This window comes from Podarcis pityusensis (assembly GCF_964106645.2).
Source record: "Podarcis pityusensis genome assembly, chromosome: 2".
In the NCBI taxonomy this organism is placed as follows: Eukaryota; Metazoa; Chordata; class Lepidosauria; order Squamata; family Lacertidae; genus Podarcis; species Podarcis pityusensis.
The window spans coordinates 45,927,565-45,945,742 of NC_138029.1; the positions used below are offsets into that span (position 1 = coordinate 45,927,565).

The 18,178-nt window shown below is 43.4% G+C and overlaps 1 long non-coding RNA gene across 1 annotated transcript; it reads left to right on the forward strand.

Annotated features, from left to right (window-relative positions):
- The first annotated feature begins 3,866 nt into the window (after positions 1-3,866).
- On the forward strand, positions 3,867-13,321 carry LOC308470758. Its single transcript, XR_013982633.1, has 3 exons — positions 3,867-4,145; positions 10,487-10,613; positions 11,856-13,321. It is a non-coding gene; the product is annotated as an uncharacterized lncRNA (long non-coding RNA).
- The last annotated feature ends 4,857 nt before the right edge of the window (positions 13,322-18,178 follow it).

Consider the following 18,178-nt stretch of genomic DNA (forward strand, 5'->3'; position numbering starts at 1 on the left):
GTCTAGACTCGTAATGAACCAACCTTTCTTGACTCAGTTTGGAAGTGATTTGATGGAAAGCTTTCCCATCAAGCTTTCACACAAACACCAGCACTTGTGTCACCTTTCTGAGAGTTCTCCCCAGATTTGTAATGTTGGCACAAGCACAGAGATTCACACCCCTGCACATTATTCACTGCTCCCTGGGAACTGTGGATGTATTCCAATTGCCTTGCACCAACCCCAAACACTAGGTATAGCACAGAGCTATCTGTAACTTCAAATCTCCATAAATATGTAAGAGAATATTTTAGTTCTGGAGAGGTAACAATATTCATGTAAAATACAGTGGTACATCCAGTTACGAATGGAATCCGTTCTGGAGACCCAGCCGCATCCTGAAAACTTCATAACTGGAGGGGCCCTTCTGCACACGCACGCGGCGCGATTGCGCGCTTCTGTGCATGTGCGCGCAGTGAAACCCAGAAGTATACACTTCTGGGTTTGCCATGTTCGCAACCTGAAGTTTATGTATCCAGAGGGATACGTAAGCAGAGGTACGACTGTATATGCAAGAAACAGTCAAGAGAATTGAATGGCCAAATAGACAAAGGCTCACAGATCAGGTGGGTTGATCACAAAGTTCACAGCAATCAAGAGTTTCATCAAGAGTGAAGGGGTAATATTAAAGAGCACATGTACCTACAATGTGGCTGGTTTTCAGTGCCAGTTCTGGTCCATAAATGCTCAGCATAGGGGTTAGTAAGGTAGAGAAGTGCTTTTGGATTAAGTGGGGTTTGCGACAAAAAACAGCACAAAACCAGCACACCAGTTTGCCACTAGTTTGGAGACCAGTGCTGGCATGAAATTAAACAGTAAGGGAAAGAACAGGGAGGAGGTGCAGTACCCTTCCCACTTCTTGCTATTAACCAAGTAGTTTGCTATTGTGCACTTAGCCGTGGGCCTGAAGCAGTGCTGCATCTGTTGTGGGACAACCCACTGAAATGTGTGCTGTGCAGCCTGGGAAGCAGCAGGGCTTCTTCTTATTTATTTGTTTGGAATTATAAAACCACAAGGGGTGATAAACTGGCCCTATAGGCATCTCTGATAATTAGTTAAAAACACAATTTAAATAAGCAGAACATAACCAGCAGCATAGTCACAAAGTTAAATACACTGTTGGGAACAAGTAAACAAAATTTAAGCACCACTTCAGAGCAAGAGGTCCCTCTATTAAAAAAGGAACCTGAAAAGCAAACAGGTAAGTCCAGGGCCTTTTTTTAGCCAGAACTCACCTGAACTCAGTTCTGGCACCTCTTTCTCTAGAAGAATAGCACTGGGTACATCTACAACCACCATATTCAATCAAGACTGGAGCAGACTGGTTATGGCTTAAGGAGGACCATATAAACCAGTATTTGCACCGACATGATACAGTTTCCACGTTTCCATCTTTAAACTCCCTGTCAGCTTGTGTTATGCGTTATATTTAGGATTAGATGCATTTTGGACCTTTGTCCTGCCCCCCCAATGGCTTTTCCATTTGTGGACATGTGGGTGTGTTTTTCTGTGACATCTCAATCCCCAGGAACTGCTTTTCAGGGAACAAACACAGAAGATTAAAGGGGGGAATGAGAAATGTCAAAAAACAACAACAACCACCTTGTTCCATCCTTACTCCAGCACAGCCAAACTCAAAGTTGGTGGTGTTGTTGTTTTTAATATATTAATAACCTTTAACAGAAGGTTATTAATATATTAGATTAATATAGCATAACCTTTAATAGAAGGAAAAAGAGATGCAGCATCAAACAGATTTGACAAGCTACATATAATCACTTTTAAATTTTACAGACCTTACAGGAGTGGCTGTATTTCCTAGACCTTAGGAAAGCAGAATCCACATCTCTTCCACAAGGAGTATCCTGACTTCTCCTATTATTATGTTTGTTTGGTTTTTTAGGCTCCAAGTGCTGGGCCAAGGTTCGACAGAAGTGCTAAAGAGGAAGTAATTCCTGTTTCTTCAGGGAAATAATAATGTGTAAAATCAAGCCTTTGTATCATGTATGAAAACATCCCACATATAACCTTATAAGTAAACCACTTTCTCCCACATCCGCCTGTTGGTATTTTTAAAAAAAGGTTTCACTTGTACATCTTGTCAGGGGTTCCCCCCCCCCCCTTAATGAAAGGGAATAGCACAAGTCTTCACAAGAAAATCTGCCTGCCTTGTGGTTCTCTCTAATTGGCAAGTGCCTCATTCAGTCATCAGCCTTCTGGCAAAGTAGGACAAAACATTTATGTAAAACACTGTCAAAACTTTTATGAGCAACACCAAACAAAGAGCTTAAGCTTGTGTTCTTGTTAACATGGCTGCACTTCCAATATACAAATCAAAGGCCTCTTTTAGATCTCCTTCTCTGACAGAGAACAGGGTGCCACCTCATGATAGTTTCACAACAATAGCTGTGGCTGTAGCTCCAATATAACATTATCACTTTGGTGATTATTAATAGCAGCAGTGGTTGTGGGGTCAGCAAAGGAGGGATGGTGTTGTACACCTGGCTTCTGAACAGGCAGCACCACTTCCTGGGTGGTGGCACGGGAGAGCACAAAGCAGTGCATCGCCATTACAACATCAGGAGCACTGATCTGATGCCACCACCTATGCTTGCACGGAGCTCCCTGTGTCGTGCTCCCACCCCCCAGTAAGTAGCAGCAGTGCTTACCCCTTTGGTAGCCGGGAGCCCAAAACACCCTGCCTTCACTGCCCCACCAAGCATGACTGAATAACAGACCTCTTTGGTGCATGATGGTACAGCACATCCTTTCAGGACTAAGGAACTGCTTTGTATTTTACTATTGCTTGTCATACATGTGGCAGTAAGAGGTGTTTATAGGGCCAGCTCAGGGCCGGATTTAGGTTTGATGAGGCCCTAAGCTACTGAAGGTAATGGAGCCCTTTATATGTCCAGCTGTCCTTTGTCAACAACAAATTGTCGCTGTTTTTTGTGTTGAATATATGCTATATGGTAATATATGGACCTAACAGATATTTAAAGCCATTTGCACATGTTGCCATGCAACCAGTCCATGCAGAATGTAGGCACCCTAGATATACAAATGAGCAAACCAGTGATATTTTAGGAAGCAGGATAGCAGACGGGGCCCATTATTTACATCATAGGAGCCTACACAAACACTGTTGCTGTATGTAGGTTTTATTTTATTTGTTTTTTATCTTACATTTTGGAAATGTACATCCAGTTTTCCCCCCTTCAATGGGGGGGGGGCGCCAAGAGAGTGGGGCCCTAAGCTATAGCTTGTTTAAAAGGTAAAGGAACCCCTGACTATTAGGTCCAGTCGTGACCGACTCTGGGGTTGCGGCACTCACTCGCTTTATTGGCCGAGGGAGCTGGCGTACAGCTTCCGGGTCATGTGGCCAGCATGACTAAGCCGCTTCTGGCAAACCAGAGCAGCGCACGGAAACGCCGTTTACCTTCCCGCCGGAGCGGTACCTATTTATCTACTTGAACTTTGATGTGCTTTCAAACTGCTAGGTTGGCAGGAGCTGGGACCGAGCAGTGGGAGCTCACCCCGTCGCGGGGATTCGAACCGCCGACCTTCTGATCGGCAAGTCCTAGGTTCTGTGGTTTAACCCACAGCACCATCCACGTCCCATAGCTTGTTTAGCTTATACATAAACCTGGCACCGGGCCAGCTCAAGACATTTTGTTGCCTGTGGCAAAGGCCAACATGGCACTCCTGTCTGCCCCTGTCTTCCTGGTTTGGAGGCTCAGTGTACTGCCTGTGGAATCTTAGTTCAAAATAGGCAATGCCAGGGCACTTAAAAAACACAAATCTAAAGTAATGGCAAAACCCTCACTAGTTAAACCCCAAACTTCCTGACCACTAAAGGTACCATTTTCACTTCACTTAGCTCGTTTCTTCAGTATGAGGACATGGGTCCCTTTGCTCCTCTGCTTCTACCAGTAAGCTACCCGAGTGCCACTCACATTGCCCTCTCCAAAATGTATTGTTCGGTGCACCAAAGAGACTAAAGCAAATGGCAAGCATGCCCCCCGAAAACAAGGCGACCTTATGACCCAGCTGAAGGCCCAGATGGGAACTGTGAATGCCAGTGGAAATGTTAGGGCTCCAGTAAGGTAAAAGCGGTACTAATTGCTCACTTGGATATCTTTCTGTTTTAGAAAGTGCTAAATTTCTTTGAACAACATTTAGAGTGGAAGACACAGGGATTCCGCTGAAAGGCTTCATTAGGTGAATCCCCCTCTTAACATTAAAATACTTTTCGTGGAGTGGGTGTGTCACTGGAAGCTGCCACTGCCCTCACAGCATGTCCTGCCTGAGGCAGCTACCTCCCTCTGCCTAATGGTGGGTGATCGGGTCTTCCTAGAACAACCTTCATCGGCTACCAGACAAAAGCAAAAACAAACCCTCTTGTTCATTAATGTTTCCGTTTAGGATAAAAGCCAGAGTTAATTGAACAGTTTCCAGTAGATGCTCAATTAAATAATGAAGGCGTAAGCAATTCTTTTCCTTAATGCAAACAAAGGGCTTATTTGACCCATATCATTACTCTATTTGTAAAACTCGCTTTGATGTTGTATGGTTGTTTGATTTTCAGGAGGTTCTAGCAGAATTGTTCTCCAGTCTGGCAAATCAATTAATCAGATCTTATTAATGGATGATTTTGGCCACTGCAGCTGATGTAATTTTGTATTGTTTGCCTTTTATTTTTGACCTCTCGGAGACTTGCAGTCCCATTTAGCTAGACTTGAGTTGGCCGCGTGCAAATTGTTGATTGGCTTTGGTGCTCTCTTGACTCTGACTCCACAGTAGCATCTTTATGAATGCCCAACTAATTTTTTTTTTAATTCTGTCTCCCTGTCTAACCCCCTCTGTCTGTCTGTTGGTCTGTCTGTCTGTCTGTCTGCCACTTTCTCTTTCCTCCCATTGCCTACATTCATTTATTCCTGATTTGATGACCTCTGCTGGTTTGTTCTTGGTATTACACTACTTACTATGCACTTCTCTGAATCTTATATCACAAGCAGTTACAGGTTCATTCTCATTGCTTTCTATGACAGATTGCTCCAGCAGGAGGGCTGGTTCTTTTTATAGATTATAAACAGTTTTAAAATTGCAAAAGTTTATGCTCAGTCAATTTGTGCATTAAAAATCTATGTGGGTAATTTATTAAGGAGGTATGCAGCAAACATAGTTTTAATAAATAGTTCTGTTTGTACTTTTTTATAGGCAGCTTGGTGAAAAGGCTATTATTAGTATTTGAATTTTTTAGTGTTTTCTTATTGTTGTCTTGATTTGTTTTGTGTTGCATGTGTGCTTTTTATTTTCTACTGTATTTGCAAGCTGCTAAAAGAAGATACTATTGACTTTACTGATGGCGTATTAATTTTAGAAATAAATAATTTCAGTCCTACATTACTGTGCCAAATCCACTACTCCCCACATAGCTTTATAAAGTCAATGTTCATGTGTTAAATGAAGAATGAAATTCATGCCTTGACAAAGCACAGGTAAGGAAATTTTGTCATCAACACACAGCACAATGTATTATGGTTGCCATATTTCAAAAAGTGAAAATCCAGTGGTTGAGCTTTTTTGCCAAAAGTTGTTAAGCTATTTTTAAGGAAATTCACCAAAATTCACATGGGTTGCCCAGCAATTTCTGGCATAATACTGTTTGCAACGGCGAAATCTATAGCAAAATGTGCTATGGATTAACAGAGAGCTAGAGAGAGAGAGACAGACAGACAGACAGATTATATTTTGAAGAACTACACTATCAAATCCAGAATTATGAACATTTTCATAACATTTCCACTTCTTTTCCCCTTATGTACATGCAGCTAATTATAATATATACAACTCTTGGGTTAATTTACAGCTTTAAAGATCCAATGTGATTAGAGGTTTTCATTTCTTATCAGTGCAAGGCATAGGTAGTGAGCATTTGTTGTTGTTTAGTCATTTAGTCGTGTCCGACTCTTTGTGACCCCATGGACCAGAGCACGCCAGGCACTCCTGTCTTCCACTGCCTCCTGCAGTTTGGTCAAACTCATGCTGGTAGCTTCAAGAACACTATCCAACCATCTTGTCCTCTGTCGTCCCCTTCTCCTTGTGCCCTCCATCTTTCCCAACATCAGGGTCTTTTCCAGGGAGTCTTCTCTTCTCATGAGGTGGCCAAAGTATTGGAGTCTCAGCTTCAGGATCTGTCCTTCCAGTGAGCACTCAGGGCTGATTTCCTTAAGAATGGATACGTTTGATCTTCTTACAGTCCATGGGACTCTCAAGAGTCTCCTCCAGCACCATAATTCAAAAGCATCAATTCTTCGGCGGTCAGCCTTCTTTATGGTCCAGCTTTCACTTCCATACATCACTACTGGGAAAACCATAGCTTTTACTATACGGACCTTGTGAGCATACTGTTTTCCAAATGTTGTGGGCTCCAGCTCCCTGCCCATATTCCACAGACATTGGTGATGGAAGTTGTAGTCCACAAAAGTGTTAGCTTCCCCGGATTTAAGATCCAATGAACCTAATAGGAGAGAAACTCAATTGGCCACATCCTGGTAAGGAAACTCTTGTGTAAAAAAAAAAAGGGGGGGGGGCTTCCCCTTGGCCCACTATGAAAAGGAAAAGCACCACATGGCTGAAAAACTACACCGCAAAATTGAAAGTAGTGCAGTTTTTGAAGGCTGCCATATTGTTTTGGAAAGTGTGAATGTGGTAAGTTTGCATTCATCATAAACAGTTTGACATAGCAGAGGAGTCATTCCATGGGTTGCCTTGACCCTATAGTCTCTGGGCTCTCCCCTCCTATTTCTCTTCAGAAGGAGGGGGAGAAAGGCCTTCTCCTTTGGTGTTGTGCTGGTCCCGGGGGGAAGGTTACTGTTACCGTAGTCAAAGTTCAGTCCTAAGTCACTAGCCTGGAGATAGTCCACAAAGTGCGAGGTGAGGTCCGAAACAGGGAGCCGGGCGGGGACAGGAACACTCGAAGATCAGAAGCAGGTAGCCGGGCGGGGAACAGGAACACTGGAGGAACAGGACTGGATGCTGGCCAAAACAGCTCTTCAATGACGACGTTGCTCCCGCAACCTGGGACCGGGCTGACTGCCCTTTATCTTCTCTAAGGCCAGGGGCGGTCCCGGCCCCCAGGAGCCCCGCCTCTCCTGGCCTTAAGGCGAGCACTCCTCCTGGGAGAAACCAGTTCCCTTCGCCTCTCTGCCCTAAGCCTCTGCAGTTCAGGAGAGGCCGAAGGGTTACTGGGCCCCGGGGAAGGCTCACCTGTAGACACTGAGTCCTCAAGCACCTCTGGGGCCAGAATGGTTTCACCTGGTGCCTGCTCCTGAGGATCTGGCACAGGTGCAGGCTCCTCAGAATCTAGGCCTTGCCCCAGTTCAGCCGGCCCTGGAGGCGGGGACTCCTGTGCCGGCTGGGATTCCTCCGGTTCACTCTCAGAATCGGAATCCCAGGCCATCACAGGTGTACTTTGACCCATTTCAGTTTCACGTCTTCCTTTTCGTTACTTCTTAGGAAAGAGTTGTGGGATGTGAGTGTAACTGATAAAAAAAACAAGTGCAATTTATTAATGGATGAACTGCAAGTCATAACATACAAATATATAACCCTCAGCTGCCAATCTGCCATCATGGTATCTAGTTTGACTTTGGCATGTAGCGCCAAGATTTAACGCACCTGAGTACTGAGAGCAAAAGCAGTCACGTTACCTTCTAAAGACTCTCTGGACACAACAATTTGTTTCTCTGCTTGCCTGAATTGCAATTGCGGAATTTTATATTGAAGTCTCCCATGTACACACATCTGCTGTATGTCTATTAGCATATGGTGTTTCACTAATTAATTGCTAGCTTTCAGCAAGCTTCCTACTGTTCCCATCAAATGGGAAATGTTTTCTAGGGTACTCATGGTAATGAGCATTACACAAATTATGCAATATAGGTTGCAGGAAGTGAAAGGCACCTCTCCCTCCCCTCCTCACCCCACCCCACTCCATCATGCAATGGGCTTTCTGCTGGCATTTGGCTCAGGTCTAAAAAATAAATGGGAAGGTCCAGTGCACCTTTACTTCATTCTTTCCTTGGAGCCTCTTTGAAGAGCCTGGCGAAAACCAGTTTTTTGTTGAGACCCCGAAACCAGCTCCTCGTTAAGAAATAACACACACAAGGACACAGATATTTGATTAATGTTATTGGGCAAATTTTGGCCACAGCTTTATTGATTACAATATGTGAGCGGTATTGGCTTAAGCATTGAATGGACCCGACTATATCTGACTCCTGCCCGTTGTGCAGAGAGTCCGGTAAGGGTAAACCACCAGAAGGGGGAGCCCCGTCGATGCATACCAACTCGAGCTCCCCCAGGTGTTCCCCTCAGGGTCGTGTCATGGCCCCAGCCCCTCCCCGGGCTTCGGACAAGATCCACACCCCTGGATTCCTTTAACGGAATACCCTTAAGCTTAGAGGGGCAGGTGATGGCCACACCTCCTCTCCTCCCTCATAAGGTCAAACAATGCCTAACCGCCAACCTAACAAAGTTGTGACAATTGCTATGAGGTAGGCGAAAACCAAATGGCCTGTGCCAATTTTGCCAAGTGGAAAAATTCCTACCAGGCCCCTCAACGGGGACCAACCATGGTCCATAGCAAGACCAATGACTAAAACCGGCAAAATAGGTAGGGAGGGCAGGAGATTGAGGAAGCAAGCCAAGAGGAAGCCCTCTGGCTCGTGCCTCTGCTTAAATGGTCCCGGCCACGACCCCACCAGCCAGCGGATTGGCTGGCCGGTCACTGATGTGGCTGGAATCCCCCGGGCAACATGGGACTTTGTCCCCCACCCCCCAGGGGAGAGTGGTGGCCACGCGGTCCACCTCAACTCCTCCCCATGGTGAAGTGGAGCTGACTTCTGAAAAGACTCATACAGAAAGTACCTGGAATCCTCATTGGCTCGAGCAGTATCTAGCTTTGCTTCTGAGATTCTTCCCTCTGCCCAAGAACAAGCAATGTCTTACCCAAAATGGATAACTGAGGTCTCTATGAAGCAGCTACGCCTTTAACTGAGGCAAAAGGGAAAACAAAGCTTCATGCATTTTGTTTCGGCAACTTCGACTGGTGGCCAAGATGCAAAAGTGAGTGGGGGGAGGGGGGAAGAGTCCCAACAGAAAGCAACCAAGGAAAGGCATGTTTGGAAACATGCATTAGCTCAATAAATGCCTCCTTCAGGGAAAACAAGATGCAGTGGCCCAGTTAGAGTAAATCCCAGTTCCCAACTCTGCATTTTGACAGGGAATGTGAATTCATATGCCTCTTTGTGTGTGGGAGAGAGGCTTTTTAATGCTGTGTTTGTTCTCATTGCTTTTCTTTCTACTTATAAAAATAAAATGTAAAAAGTAGAAATCAGTAATGAAGTGAAATAAGAAGCTTTACTTGAGGAGAACACAAGATCTTGAAAGAAGCAAGGGGGCAGGCCCAGACAGAGACCTGGGGCAGTGGTTTGAATAAAGTTATAGATTCAAACAAAAAAACAGCTGGTCCCTGCCAACCCCCCAGTCCAGCTCTGTAAAGGGATGACTCTTGGTGACTTGGAGGCTGTAGTGTGAAGATAGCAGGGTCTCTGCAGGCTGGGAGGCTCGTTGCAGGCCCCTTGAACCAATGAACCATGGAATGGGCACAAAACTTAAAGACAGGTGTACACGGTTTTCACTCTCCTGCTCTAAGGAGACACTGCTTGTTGGGTTCTCCATCTGTGTGTTTGGCCCAATATGTGTGCCATACATCATACTTCTAGCCCAAAGTACACAATTTTAGGTTTAGCTGCTCTGCTAAAATGTCTAGCAGGGAACCTATGTGAGAAAACATGGTGTAATCATGCTGTAGAGCAGCAGAAGCCAATACAGTGCCCTTCAGATGTTTTCAAACTACAACTGCCATCATCCTGGACCACTGGCGATGCTGACTGGGCCTGAAGGGAACTGCAGTCCCACTGACATTTAGAGGGCACCACGTTAGTTATCCCTGATACACAATGTGTTTGATAAAGTTCCACCCCTGTTGTAGAAAGTCACCGCATTTCAGCCAAGGAAGAAAGGAAGAAATGACTGAAAACTCATGCCTTGGAAATGGTGCTCTGAGCACCAGTTTCTACTTCCCATGTTGCTTAAGCTAAATTACAACCCACCTCAGTCTGGAATGTAAGAGCTAGTTAATGAAACATTAACACTGCTTTAACTGTCCTAGTGCAAATAGCCCAGTTGTAGATTGCAGTTGCATTTCACCACAAGACTTTCCACTGGATATCTGATGTGTGTGTGTGAAATAAATGTACAAGTGACCTTCCCCCAAAGCAAAAGAATTTCCTTTCAATTTGAAATGTAGTTAATGAGTCCGATTAGAAAAACCTCTGCAGTCTCATTACGGCTTTAAAATTCCAGTGTTGTCTTCTAGACAAAATAAATTCTTTGGCATCGACGTAAAAAAAGAGCAGCAGCCTATGAAAGAAAGATACAGGGAATAGTCACCTTGAAAACGAGTCTGAAAATTGAACGGAGGTGTTGCTTAGACTGTAAAGAAGGTAGGCGCACGTTTATTTATTTATTTATTTATTTTCTTCCAAATGAAACATTCTGCTTCAATTGAGCTCCTTTGCTGATAAGGTTAAAAACAACAACAACAACCACTGCTGCACAGAGGCACAGAGTATGATACCATGGTGGGGGCGGGGGCTTATACACTTGCTTTCTGGATCAGAGACATGCCTCAGTGGTGCCATTAATTGAGATTTTAACAGATTAGAATATGGGACGTTTCAACAGATTTGCTTTGGGTGTGTAGATTCTGAAATCACCCCGAATGAATGCATTTAGTGAAACAGTACCCCTGGAGTTATTAGCCTTGATTTCATGGCACAAATCAAGGAATAGTGGCAGGAAACTGGCATAATCAGTGTTAAGGAGGATGCAGCAAAGGTTCAGTTTATGGTAGTTTGGCAATATGTCTGCCACCAAACCCCAATTCCATTTGGTCTGGGTTTTGCGTCACAACCATAATGCACCTAAGTCACAACCAAGTAGACCCATGGGATTGCATGGTTAGTTCACATACTAGCGCCACACATCAATAGGCTGTTCCTTGTGGTTGCTTTCACATGCTATGGCTGCAACGAGTCAGAGCTGCAGGATTATTTTTGGCAGCAGTCAAGTCACCACCTGTCAGGAACTGGCTAGATGAGGAAGAGTGGTGGGCACCACCTGCCCAAGAGTCCTCCAGGGAGGACACAGAAGAAGAAGACTTAGACCCCGGATGATGGCACTGTGACACTGGGCAGCAGTCTGAGGAAAGGATGAGCTGGGAGGTGCTAGAAGCAGGAGGTTTGAGTGATCAGTGGGGGGGTCAGAAGAAGGAGACCCGCCCATGACAGGCCTTGAGGCTTAGAGTCTCAGTGTGAGCCCAGACTAAGATAGAGAGGAGTCAGAGGTGGCCCCTCTACCCAGCAGCAGGACAGTCCCAGTCCTGCTGGCTCTTCTCTTCCCCGACACCCCACTTCAGGTGAATCCTACACGTTGCTGAGCAATGGGCCAGACAGGCCCAGATAGGCTTGGAAGGGAGTGAGAGGCTAGAGGGGAAAGGCAGAGCCAGTGGTCAGCTTCAGCAATGTCTCCAGCTAGATGGGACAACCTAGAGGACCTCTTGCTGTGTTGTTACTTTCTGTGAATAAAAGCGAATTGCCTCATGGTCTTTCCTGCCCCATGGATGACCTGTGCTTGCCTAACAGCTCCTTGACACTAACCGACTTCTTTTGTTTTGCTTTCCCTAGAGAGTCCAAGACCTTGCCCAAGATCCCTACGGTGCTTTTCAAAGTTCTTCAAACACAAAACCACTTTGATGATGTTTTCCACAAGAGCTGCTGAAAGAACAAATATACCCTCAGGCCCAATTTGTAAGACTAGGCTCAGAAAGAGATCAAATACAACAACACAAATAGTTTGGCTTTATTACCACTACCATCCATGTACATGGGAACATAAGAAGCTGCCTCAGACTGTGTCCCATCACTTGTCCACCTAATTCAATATTGTCCACACTGACTGACACTGAATCTCCAGGATTTCAGACAAGTCTTCCATACCTCCCTGAAGATGCCAGGCATTAAGCCTGGGACAGTCTGCATGCAAAGCAACTGCTCTACCATTGAGCTATGGCCCTTCCCCATTTATGCTGAGTAACAGAGTAGTACAAGCGAAGCAAACCAAAGAAGTCAGAGACCCTTCTTTTTAAATCCCTTCCTTTTTCATATTGTGAATCTGCTTTCTACACCTAAGCCCTTGCATGCTGCAAAAACACTTTCCATGAGGAAAGCTATGTGAGAGTTAATCAAGCCTCATAGGATTAGCTCCCCACGAATAGGAGTTATAACGGTGCACTATGAGCAGAGTTCACAGGCTCTGCGAATATCAATAATGATTTTCTCAAAATATAATTAGAAAACAACAGGTATCCTACCAATGACAACTTAAAGTCACAAGGCAGATTAAATCCATTGATTGAGAAAGGTTGGACACTCAACAGCAGAGACAGAAAAATGTTGAATTCCTCCTTCACAAGACCATTCCTTCAGATGTGACACTCTTCCACGACTCCTGTTCCTCTTGCCAAGCAACTGAGAACTAGTGTACCACTAACTCCCACAACAACCCCTCCAGAACCTTCCATGAACCCACCAGATCACTTTTAGAGATTGTTATTCAGCTCTTGCTCATCATTAGAACAACAAAGCATGTGCCTCCTAGGTCATCTCAGGGTGGCCTGGTCTGCAGAATAAGGCTGCAGAATTCTGAGAACAGAAAAGGCATTGTACCGCTTCTTGTGGAAGGAATGCCATTTTTAATTATCCCTGTGTAAAAATCTACCTAGCTGGTGGGTTATTGGGTCAATGCCAAAGATCATCTAAAATGTGACACCCCACACTTCTTTAGTCTAAAGTAGTATAGTACATTTGGCACCCCATAATTTTATCACTTGCATCTCACCTCATTCTGCCACATGTGATCAGCGCAGTTTTAATGCTACCAAAGAGGGGTGGGATGTGAACATGGCATATGTAAACCACACCATCCTTATGATATGGATCCAATCCTTACTATATCACATTATAGTTCCTAAATCTATGGTCTATCCTTTGCCCTGTTTGAGTTCATTCATTTCATTAGACTCCATTCTAATGTGTTCATCTACCGTCTAATGCTATAAGTATGCCTCTAAAATAAAGTAATGAGAAACCTACAGTCTCTAATATAATTCAAGAATTGCGATGAATAATATAGGGAGCAGGGGATTGATGCCTTTCTTGTAAACATAGCTGAATTCAGAGCAAGAAGAGTAATATATTCAAATCTTTTATCTGTAAGGTGACTTTCTGTATTTTATCTCCTTCACCCTCTCTTATTAACTATCTTTCTCTCTCTGCCTTCCTTTTATCTCATAAAATTGCCCATCCTCCTTTATCCTCCAAATATGCTTAGCTGTATTTTGCCTCACTCTCAGGGGGGAAAAAAGACGAAAACTGTGCTCTTGTAACAAATAATATATGAAAGAAAGAGAAGTTCTAAAGCCTTCAGCACCTTTCCTCAGGAAACTACCCTCACCATTAACACCCAGTTTCAGCCAGTGAATTTGGTGCTAGAATATTTGGGACAAAATATACCTGTTCTTGGTGCTAAGCTCATTAGCTCTTGTTGTTGGAAGAGGATTGCAAGTTCCCAAAAGCTATTGCTCTAGAGAATTATACTTATATCCTTGTGATAGATACCAGCAACCTCTGAGTACCTAGATAGACACAGTGGATGATAGCCAATGTTTTGCAAGTGAATTTTCACTTCCTCTCCTCCACCAGCAGACCACTATCCCACCCTCCAGATCTCTTTCAGAGAGTCCCCCAACCTTAACAAAACAGATTTGGTGGGCAAGTAGGAGGCTACAGAGTGAGGTAAGGAAGAAGTCCTATTGCATGAGTGGAAGTCCATTCTGCTAGTGGATGGGCTCAGATGGATATCATTTATTAGTTTCAAATTAATGTATGAAGGGCTGATGCCGTTGTCCATGGGGTGGGGGGTTTACTTTTATAATGCTATTTGTATTATTAAATGGAACTCAGAGCTGTGCTGAAAATAATAATACAGAACCAGTAGAAACATTTAATAGGGGTGTGGATTAGCTCTGCATGGAGCGCAAATAAAGAGGTGAATCAGGGTGATTTGAGGAATGTTTCTTTTTGAAAAATTCCCTATTTTAGAGAATGGGGAACACAGACTCTCATTTTATAGACAGTGGCTCAGAACGAGCATGGACTTGACTTAGAAAAAGATGCATAAAAAAAATAATACACAGATACTAAGCAAATATTGGGTACTGTGCAAGATGCTTATTGTTGGGAATTGAAAAATTAAAAACATAACAACTATAAAGGAATAACTTTCCAATTTTGGAAGGTAATGTTGAAGAGCAATATTGCTGCTTTGGGCAGATATTCATTCCGCAAAAGTTAATGCTGCATGGCACTTTGTGTAAAGATGGCAGCCATTTATTACTGGAAGACAGAAATGCATTGGATGGTATTTGTTTGCCATTTTTTTTACTGTTTTTATTTAAATGATAAATCTAATGTTATGGACAGTTTAGAAGGGCATAAGCTGAAATGTAATTAGGAGGAAAGGAGCACAGGAAAGAAGAGAGAGAAAAGGGGAAAGGAGGTTGTGCTTTATAACATTACCAAGGATAAAATGTGATGATACATTTCACTATGTCACCCTTATACACAAATTGTGATGTTTTGCAAATTTTAAACTGTTCTAGTTGCATCTTTTTTAATATAAAAAATGCTGTAATAGAAAGGGATATACAGGGTGGAAATCTGTTTGGCAACCATGTTATTTCCACATCCAGTTCACTCATATGCAACGTATTCCTCACCACCACCACCACCACCACTCCTCCTTTTCTTTCTTCCTTTTCTTTTTCTCTCCTCTTTCACATTTTTCTTTCACCTATGATGTCCAAGATGGTAGCCATTCTGGGGATTTGGGGCTATATCCAGCATTTTGGTTGTATCCAATGTTAGAGCAAACCCATCGTATTGAATGGACACGACTAATTTAGCACCATTCACTTCAATAGTGAGCCAGCGTGGTGTAGTGGTTAAGAGCGGTAGACTCGTAATCTGGTGAACCAGGTTCACGTCCCCGCTCCTCCACATGCAGCTGCTGGGTGACCTTGGGCTAGTCACACTTCTCTGAAGTCTCTCAGCCGCACTCACCTCACAGAGTATTTGTTGTGGGGGAGGAAGGGAAAGGAGATTGCGAGCTGCTTTGAGACTCCTCAGGGTAGTGATAAAGCGGGATATCAAATCCAAACTCCTCCTCCTCCTCCTCCTCCTCCTCCTCTTCTTCTTCCTCAATGAGTCAACTCTGAGCAGAACATAGTTGGTTACAAGCTTTGTTTATTCAGATAATTTGTTGATGCTGTTCTTTTCATTGGATAATTACATTTTAATTGTTATACATTTCCTTTAAAATATGGTGTTAATGCATTAGAGGAACAAAGGGTGGGGAAGGGGGGATGAAATCTACTGTTGACTACATTTGCTAACATTACTTATTGGTATGGATTTATATCTAGTACCTAAATGATTCTGCAAATTGATCTGAAAAGGATCTCTATTTGACAGGAAAAAGAATGCATGCTTTCAGAATACAAGGTAATCATAACCTGTTTTTGTAAGGATAATGACCTGTTTGTGGAGCCCATTTGGGTCATCAGCAGAGGCATGGGATTTATTTTTGATGAAGAAGTAGGTCCATTTTCAATGATGCAGACCTCATGTTTCTAGTCACCAAATTTTCTGTAGTTTAAAAGGCTGTTTTCTGTTTCAGTAAGTATAAATTAAGGAAGACACACTGGTAGTAGTTGAGAGATTAGTCATACTTCTTTATTTAGTGTGAAATGCCAATACAATTTCACCTTTGCAATCAGAGTTCAAAGAAGTTAAAATTAAACTTTTGTTAGGAGTATTGAAGAACTGCCTGCCTTATGTCATTGTGACCTCTAACTGTCCTTGACTGCTGCTGAATTGCTACGGTCAATTGATTCAGAAACAAGGAGGGCAATAGCCTTTTACCAGACTGTTCCCAACAGTTATCTTCAGTGTGCTCACTGACATTTAGTGTTGGATTTTGTGTATAAAAGCTGCTGACAAGTAGGCACTGAAGTAGGGAAGTTACAGGTATGTTAGCAGCTAGATGAAAGCATGTGAAATGAATGTTGCTATCTTAAATATATTTGAATGTAGTATGCAGTTTTGGAAAAGCGGGCAAGAAAAACGTATTGGAGCTGAAGCCTTTTAGAAGCCACATTCAGGCTTGGTTCATAAAACTCTGAGAATGTGCAAGCAGCCAGAGAGGATTTCCTAACCACTTTGCTTCTTCCCAGTTGACCTGCGTTGACCTAAGCCAAGGTTTGGTTTAGCATGTTGTCTGAGCCAAGGCCTGTGATTAAGTTCTCTTCTCACAAACCACAAGCTGTAACAAGATTAGACCCAGTGCTTTTTTCTGGGGGTATGCAGGGATACGCATACTCCAAAACATTCTGTGAATCTTTGTACTTTTGTCCATTTACTGTATTTCTTTTTCCCAATTTGAACTACAAAATGGTGATATTCTTGAGTCAAAATGAGAGTACCCCTAAACATTTTTTTAGAAAAAAAGCACTGGTTAGACCAGAGAGAGAGAGAGAGAGAGAGAGAGAGAGAGAGAGATATGGGTGAGTTTTCCACAGCTGTGTTCAGATCAGCACAGATATGTCCCTGATAAAATCAGAAAAGTCCAGTATTGTTTTTCTGAGCTAGTCTAGGGCTGGGAGAAAAACGCATTCTACCAGCCCTTCCCATCCCCCAAAGCCTTCCTAGCCCATGCCCCAATATATTTCCCCCCTTTTCCTCACGTGCAAATTGCACTGTGAAGAAACCGTCAAAAGAATTATATAACTATGGTCCCTTATCGTGCCATGTTGCTACCCAGAAATGGAGAGAAATAGGGGGAAATCCTCCCCCTTTCCCACGCAAATGCTGATTGTGCTTCCACTTACCTCCCTTGCGAGCTACCTGAAGGGAAGAGAGCAAATACGTTGTGTCGGAATAGCTGGGATGGGGACAATGAAGCCTAGGAGGGATGAATGATGATGGGGAGGAATTGCTTTGATCTTCATTGACTAAGAATTTAGGAGGCTTTAAAAGCTTACTTCTCATTTGAGCTGGGCTTTCACAAGCCCCCAAAGTTCGCATCCAAGCCAGGCTCTGGAGAATTTTGCTGGCATTTGTACATTTTAAAAATAGAAGCCTGGAAGGAAAAGATGCTAGAAGGAGTTGTGAGATTATTCCGCTTATCAGAAAATATACATGCCTTAACATCCCAGGCCATGTCTTTGGGGGCTGAGTACTAGCACTGAAAATGGGGCCTGGAGCTAAGCTCTTCTGAAGCCTGGCTCAAATTCAGCTTTGCATTAAGGGCTTTTGAAAGAAAGAAAAAAGTCTCAGGCATACTCGTTGAGTTTCATCCTTTTGCCTTGCCAGTTATCACTCCTCTTATACTTGTGCATTTCATTTCTCTTTGCTATGTGTGTAATGCTTGACATTTGTTTGTATCAGGGGTGCCAACTTGAATAAAATATTGGTAAGCCCAAGACACAACACACACACACCATTTGAATGGCAATGCCCATCAACCTGGGGGGAGGGCATCTCCCTAAGTATTTTATTGGGGGGGCTGGAGGGACATCAGCCACTAGGAGTTGGCTGCTATGGTTTGCACTGGAATGCACCTTATTGTTTTCAGCTCAGTCATCCAATTTAATTTAAAAAGTGAACTGCTTCAATGGGAAGTGTGGGATTGTGTTTTTCTCTGCCAATTCAAAGTTTCAGATTTTTTCCTTTCTATGAAATGCCACAATATTTGGATGTCAAATTACAACCTGGCACAGAACCTAATTACTGCATGTCAGTATTTCTTCCAGAACAAATATCTATCCATTTTTTTAAATAAAAAAAGTCCTAGTACAGTATACTAAAGCCAATGAGAATTTTACAGTTCT